We start from the raw sequence: 8,268 nt of genomic DNA on the forward strand, positions 1-8,268 counted from the left end.
ACCTAACACAAAAAAGAATCACAATCATTAGTGGATTGTGCGTTCATCATTGATATAAATTGCTTTTTTGTTGTTGGGTAGATCATCGTTTCACCATGTTTAGCTACTTAAAAAGAAACACTTAACTTTTCATGCTTCACGATTGAATTTTATTATGACCCACAAAATCACAACCCCTTGGATTTTCGACACCTAAAATGCAAAATTATTATCATGATAAGTTGATAAGATATAGTCTACTAATCTAGAAAAATATTTTTTATTGCTTTGCACTTTATAGGTTTCAAAGTTGAGTCCCGATAATTATATGATGACATTTTTAAGAAGTAAATTTTTAATATTTGAAAGACCGAAATAAGTTTATCACTTTATCTAAGACTCTATTTGTAAGGCCAAATAAACTACTCCCTCCGTATCAGATCAATGGTAACACTTACCTAATACAAATGTACCACACTAATGATAACATTCCTTATTTGGCCCACAACATTACCAAATTATCTTTATATCCATTTGATATTTACATAAAATAACACTACATACCCCACCTACCAACTCACAATTAAACCCACAATTACATACTCCACTTATTTTCTTTCCTTTTTACCCCTTCTTTTACCCTCTTTCCTTAAAAACCCCATTTTTTTACCACGTTATCATTTGTATGGTACGAAGGGAGTAGTTTATTTGACCAAAATTTCACCTAACTTATTTTTGTATAGTATTTGACAAGTAGCTTATTAGTAGTTATTACGGAGTAGTAACTTATTCGGTAAATAAGCTAGCTAAAATGAAAAGTTACTTGTAGTTGCATGTACGTGAGAAATAAGTTTGCTTAAATACTCTGTACTTTTTATGTTATTTTATGTTACTTTTACCTTATTACTGCTATCTTTTAAGCTATTTTTCAAAACACCTTCAGTATAACAAGTTAGCACATATGAGTTCCTACTTTTTACTTTTTAGCTAGTTTTTTAGGAAGCTTATAAGCTTTTAGGTAGATTATTAACTTCTCACTAATTTTTTGGCTAGTTTTGTCAAATAGAGTAATTATATTATTACTAATAAATCAATAAAAATGTTTAAATATTTACTGAGAAGAATGACTCCTTTTCACTCTAACTTTTTATATACTCTCGCATTAAGTTAAAGATGAAAAATATTGAAAAATCGTGGTGCTTTTTATTTGAACGAAAAATAGATTAAAATCTTATTGCTATGAAATGAATCATTGCACGTTTCCGTACAGTGGAGTTGCACTAGTTTTGTGTTTGTGATGACGCGTGGAATGGTGAGATCAACTGACATTGGTAGACCCTCCGGCTAAAACACAATTCATGACTGTCAATTTTAGGACTCACTTTATCCCTAGCTAGTCTAAAGTTCGATCATGAGTTCAGTCACCATGACATTTGGTCTTTATCTATTGTTTTTATAGTTAGTGGGTCTCTCGTATGATTGGGTTATAAATATAATATTCCACTAAATCGAAACGTTATTTAGGTGGATTTTTTTGAATAGGTCTTGATAAGTTTAAAATCTGACTAGTGGTTAAAAAGATTGAAATTAATATTCACATCAACAAAGTGCATTTTTTTTTCTGGTTATCCATGCGAAAGAACTCCACAGTTAAGCGTGCTTGGCTGGAAATAGTCTTAAGATGGATGACTTCCTGGAAAGGTTCCCGGGATGCGCATGAGTGAGGACAACATGCGCTGAAAAGAACCCGTGTTGATCTCGTACACAGCCCAACGAGCTACCGTGTGTAACGCCCCCATTTACCAAAGAGCCTTACCAACACCAACTTTAGCAAATGGAAGCATTATCATCTCGGTTGCCCGAGTTAAGTTATATCAAATAGACCATAATCAAACATTTATTAAGATAAAGTAAAGTTTAAATTTAAATACAAGTCTCAAAACCAAAATTTATTACATCTGGAAAACCAAAAGGTGAAAAAGTCTAAAGACTCTGCGGAAGCTATGAAACAATAATGAATCGTCGATGTACCATCCAAACCCGCAAGCGAGCTCAAATATCAACACCTGTCAAAACTCACTGCTCACCATTTGCCGGCAATATCAAATGCATCACAGCAGAGCACATAAGAAAACAGCACACAACCAAACACACGTCAGCAGATATTCCAACATCATAATCTAATGCAAATGTAATCATACACCACAATCAAGCATCCATCGCCAAGCTTCAAGAGCAAGTGCCCGAACCGCAGCTCGGACATAACTACTAACCGTAGCTAGTAGCCCCTGCTGGATTCTCATCGCAACGAGTAATCCACACCGCCAGTGCTGACCGCAGCCTTTCCACCTAAAGCCCCGCTCATCGCAACGAGCGAACCCACGTCCATTAATGTGCACATCCCCTTTACGTCGAGAGACACAAGAGGCGAACAAAGGGAGTGAGACCATCTCTCGATAAGGCTCACAATATCAACGCAATATCACCATCATATTCCACAATAATCACAATAATCATATTCCACAATAATCACAACCACAGCAATAATCACACAGCATCATACTGAGTAGGGACGCTCTACCTTTTTGGAATCCAAGCACACACAAGTAACCGCAATAGCAATCCTCCATGAAACCGTCACCTATAAATAATAATCACATACAATTACTAACTACCTCTCAACAATCAATATAATGTACTAAATCACCAATTCCCCCAAATCCCAAAATTAGGGTTAGGCAAACCTCGAAGATAAATAAAACGGACTAAAGCTACTAGAGACTTATTAAAGCGATTAATACGGAAACGAGAGATCCGGAAACCCACAATTGCTTAAACCTTGCTTGGGAATGGATGAAGATGACTAGAGAGGGTTTAGAGTGTGATTAGGTTTTGTGTAAAATGAATCAGAAACCGACGCGATGTTTTCAATACCTCTCCAATCATTTTAATAAAAACCGCGAAACAAACCCGTATCAAACCGGACACTCGACCGAGTACACCACCGTACTCGGTCGAGTACACGATACTCGGTCGAGTGCCTCTAGATTAGTAGCCTGACAAGAACACCCAACAGACGTACTCATCGAGTGCACCCTACTCGACCTAGTACTCGACGACCATAAAAGCGTAGTATTACACCGTGAGTGACCGTACCTGACTCTAGATTTGGGTCGGGGTGTTACAATAAATTATAACACAAGAAATATGATTATTTATGATACAAAATATATTTTATTCATAAATTCTTATTTATTAAATAATGATTTAATATTTTATCAAAAAATGGATATATTTGTTCCGGGTGTGATTCCGGAGCAGGATTTGTTACCACGTAAGCTTGATGAATGACGTCTTTTCTTGTCTCTTCCTTTCGGCCTCTCCTGTAAAGATGAACAAACTGAGGGCTCGGCTTGGTACCGAGCGTACTCACTCCGACGCTCAAGTCAGTAAACTTAAAGAGATTAAGTTGTGTGTTACTTGGCAAAGTATATTGTAGAGAGATAAAGGAGTTTATACCAGATTAATAGTGAGTTTTAGGATGAATTGTGGATCGTTTTCTCAATGAGGATTGAGGAGTATTTATAGACTTTCACTTTTTGTCACGTAGTGGCCAAGTGGCTAGCAGGTGGAAAGACTGTTCTACCCTCGGCCGAGGGACCCATGGCAGGCCGGCTGGCCTGGTTGACTCCATGCCGAGGGGACTTGGATGTGAGTACGCGGATATGTCTCCCGGCTGGCTAGTTGCCCAGCCGAGACCCAAGTGACAGGCCGACAGGCTGCGTCGGTTAGGCTGTCTAATACGTTGACTTGCTGTGGATATCTTTGACCTTACTCAATATGTTGACTCGGTCAGCGGGTGCAGAATATGCCTCATCAATTTGCCCCCAGCGTAGTCTATGCCGTGGTATGGACCTTCGATGAGTGTTGAGCGTATTCTGCGCAAGTTGAATTTCTTCCCCGGCTTCTTCTTCCTCGGCTTGGTTCTGTTCAGGCCCCGTACCATATCCCCCCTCCACATGGATGTGTAATGGACATCCTATGTGGAAAAGAAAATGGCGCTGGCAAAGACCAAGGTTGAGAGTGTCGTTTGTACTTTTGATTGCCCCCCGGCCGGTGTTGTCTTTGCTTTGTTGATCAGCTGGCCGTTAGCAAGGAGATACCAAGGAGCGTGTCGAAGAAGATTTGTAACTGTATGTCGATTGACATTCCGTGGCTGCATGTTTGACACGTGGCTTGGCATTGATTGGTGGACGTTTGATGGGCTTTGCTTTATAAATAGAGCAGTGTGCCCCATTTTTTGGCCATCAAACTTCATTTTCTCAAAAAAAATTTCCCCTCTCTTAGTTTTTTTCGAAGGAATTTCTCTCTAGTCTTCAAAGCGTTACTCGGCGTAGCACTTTTTCCAAGGTAAACAAACAAATTTTTCCAACTTTTTAATTGTTTAGTTTTTGTTGCTACTATGTCTTCTGCGGATGCTCAACCCAGTACCTCTGCGGGGGCGAACCGTCGCGTCTCGATGAAGAGGAGGCGCTGGTTGTCACCCCGATAGGGTTTGGGGGTCCCAAGCCGCTTTCTCCTGAAATTGATGAGCAATTTTTGAAGGGTTTTGATGATGACGATGATGAGGCGACCCCTTCTGTCGTAAAGAGGCCGCATTTCTCGTGGCACGGCGACGCCTGTTCGATCAATCCTGATCGTGCTTGGACGAACAAGTTCGCTAGTTGTTCCGGTTCTGAACTTTTTGAAGATCATTACTCCTTCGGCGAGGGGTATAAAATTGTTATCCCTGAGGGTGATCAGGCCGTCTGTTGCCCTCCCGAGGGTTGTATCAGCGTGTACATCAGACACCTGGAGTATGGGCTCCGGTTTCCTCTTAATGAATACGTCGTGGCCATAATTAAAGACATGAATGTCGCCGTGGCTCAACTGCATCCGTTGGCCATCAGGACGATTATTGGCTTTGTATGGTTATGTCTTTTTAAAGGGGAGGCCCCAACGGTGAACCTCTTCCGCCGGCTCCACCATCTTAAGCAGACTACCCTAGGCGGCCCGGGGTGGTACAAAGATACTGACCGAGCCAAGCCGTCACCGTTTCCAATCCGACGTCTTGCAAGGACCTGGAAGGGGCGGTGGGTATACGTTGAGGTTCCGGAGGACTACTCGCTGCCCGGTCCTTTCGAGCCGCGTCAATTTGCGGTGTGAGAACCAAGGGGAGCATGACAAATATGTCTCCGGGAGTAAGCTTAAGATGGACGCCGCAGGTCTATCTTAATGAGGACGAAACGCGGGCAATGAGGCTGTTTGAGGCCGAGAAGGATGGCACGCCGAAGGGATGGATGCCCCCGACGCAGATCGTTCTTCGAGGATGAGCGCTCTCGCCACGTCGGCCTCATACCGGCCCTCGAACAGGGTGAGTGGGGTCGGTGTGAGGCCCACCCTTGCTTTTTACGTTTCTGTATTTGAACCTTGGTTTATTTCTTTTGCTTAACTCCTGCTTCGTTTCTTTTGCAGACCGATTTGGCCCGGAACTGCCTGTCTCCGTCCTCAAGAGGTTGGGACTTAACGAGAACAGGAGAGTTGTTAAGCTGCATCCTAAGGCCGGGCCACGTGATCGCAGACCGGTGCCTCACGAACTTATGGAGCAGCAGTTGAAGGCACTGGATGTGGCGGCGGCTCAAGCGCAGATTGCTAGTAACGTGCCGCGCCGGATGCCAAAGACAACGTCTACGGCGGCAACGGCGTCAACTCCAGCTAAGTCTTCAATCCCCTTTGTCCAAAAGGAGCGGGTGGTCGTCGATGTTGAAGAGGAGGTCACCGTTGTGGAGGGCCTCCTCCTTCAAATAAGAGAAAAGAGGTCGAGCCTGTAACACCCCGATTTATGAAGGAGCCTTTAGCAAGACATTCCCTAATAAACCGAACTGTTACCATCTCGGTTTCCCGAGGTAGTGAATAACAAATTAAACTCCAAGGCGAATTATATAATTTCTTTAACTTAATTTTTACAAAACCTCTTTTACATCAAATTACAAAGAACTAACATAAATGAAAGTGAAAGTCTTCTAAATGATGATCTAGCTACTAAGTCTTCTGATCCAGTGTCTCACGCCCATCAAGCTCCCATCCCATCTCATAAACTGTCAAGTCGCTCCCCAATATTTGGATCATCACGGTGTTCACGAATACACGTGGTCAACCACGAGGTTGAGTAGGGAATACAATGAAACAACAAAATATGATATGCATGCTCCTCCGTCACCTCCACCTCCATCTCAACTCATATCTCATAACCCGTACAAACCCAGCCATACCGATCCCCGGTAGACTATATATCGACCGTAGCCGATCTGCACTCGCTTGTTGAGGACACCAGGGCAAGTCCTGCAGAACCCGCCTGGGCCTTATCACAACATCATCATCACCACACCACGTCACCACAACATCCTCCATCTCCAATGCATATGAACGCTCAAGAAATTAATGCAACACAATATGTATATAATTGAACTGGTAAATCATAGAATCATGCCGGTTACCGAATGTTGTGATAATATACTCAATACGATCAATTCAGTCAAGCACATTCCAGGATACGTATCATAACATGAATCAACAACCACGAATCACGTCAACGTTCACAGTTTGGTCATATGAAACACAAACAAGTCAACACAATTCAACAACAACGATAATAAGTCAAGTGTATTTCCCTACCTTTTCGCAATCCAAGCACACAAGCAATCAATTATGATCCTTCACATATACATCACCTACATAACATAATTATGTATAATTACCACCTACTCAATCAAATAATCATGCACATAACCTAGACTCATCATAACTTAATAGGAATATCAACTTAAAGAACAAACACGATTTTTCCTGATTTTCCAGCACATGACAGACTCGGAATAAAATACATAACTAATTCCAGAAAAATCAAATTGATACAAAGCCAATTGGATTGGAACCCCATGAGTCTTAGCTACAAATTATATCTAACGTGTTTTTCTCAAATTCCAAACTTATCAAGAGTTTTCAGACTGATTTCCAAAAACTGACAGAAACCGTCGCATAAAAAGTATTGATTCATAAAACGAGTTTAAAACATTATTTTGAAGTAATTCCAATTCCTATTATCATCTAGACTATACAAAGATGATGAATGAAGAAGCCTCATAACTGAATCGACATAAAAATTAGGGTTTCAAATCATTTTCCACAACCAAATCAGATTCGCGGACTTTTCAGCGACATGTTCATAAATAAATCACCTTGGACAAACCATAAAGAATTTGACTACGAGATTTTATATGTATAAACTAGACATCAAATAAATAGGACTCTCTTTTCAAACGTTTTGAATACGAACAATTTAAAACAGTATAAACAATGGAATGAAATCGACTTACAAACAGGGAAATCGAATTAGGTTGGAATCGATGAGAAATCTTCAATCAAATGAAAGGCTTGACAATTCTTCTTCCTCTCCCTTTCTCTAGGTTTAGAAATGGTTTTATGAATGATAAAATGAAAAGAGGGGAGAGGGAGAGCGGCTCTTAGATTAGGTTTAGGGTAAATGGTGGTTACATGTTCCGGGTAAGGCAAATGGGTTAAACGGGTATGGTCGTTGGGTAAATGTAGATGGGTAAATGGGTGATACGATTCTTGACCCAAAAGACAAAATGTGATGTAGCCCGACTCAACATATACGATATAAACCCGACTTAATAACATTCACGATATTACGATGCAACCAATATAAAATGTATAATAACTAGTATATAATAATATCCGTTTAATCGATTATATAAAATACGGGGTATTACAAGCCTTCCCCCTTAAAATGAACTTCGTCCCGAAGTTCGCCACCCCGTAATGATAACCAAACATCCACAAGCATAAGACAAACACAAGTAGTACATATACATAAGCTCTAAAACGCGAAGTGTTATAGAGCCTGCCGATGCTGCTGTTACCGAGGCCGGGAAAGGAAAGGGACCACTTGACCCCTCTGCCCAAGAAGGCTAAGACTGGTACGGATCTAACCCATGGCTCGGATTTAGCAGGTTCATTGGGCATTCCTGATGACAGACTTTCTGACATGTCAATGAATGTTGACATGGATGCTTTGTCAGGGTTTTCTGTAGATCAGCCGCTGTCAGCTGTCGTTCTCACTGAACGACAATTGGAGAAGCGGCCTGTGCAGACGGGTGATAAAAATGCCACCGTCGACTCCTCATCCCTGAAGCCTTCCCCCGCCCAGCTTAGGACGGAAGGCATAAG

The sequence above is a fragment of the Silene latifolia genome, chromosome 8 (genome assembly GCF_048544455.1).
Source record: "Silene latifolia isolate original U9 population chromosome 8, ASM4854445v1, whole genome shotgun sequence".
NCBI lineage: Eukaryota > Viridiplantae > Streptophyta > Magnoliopsida > Caryophyllales > Caryophyllaceae > Silene > Silene latifolia.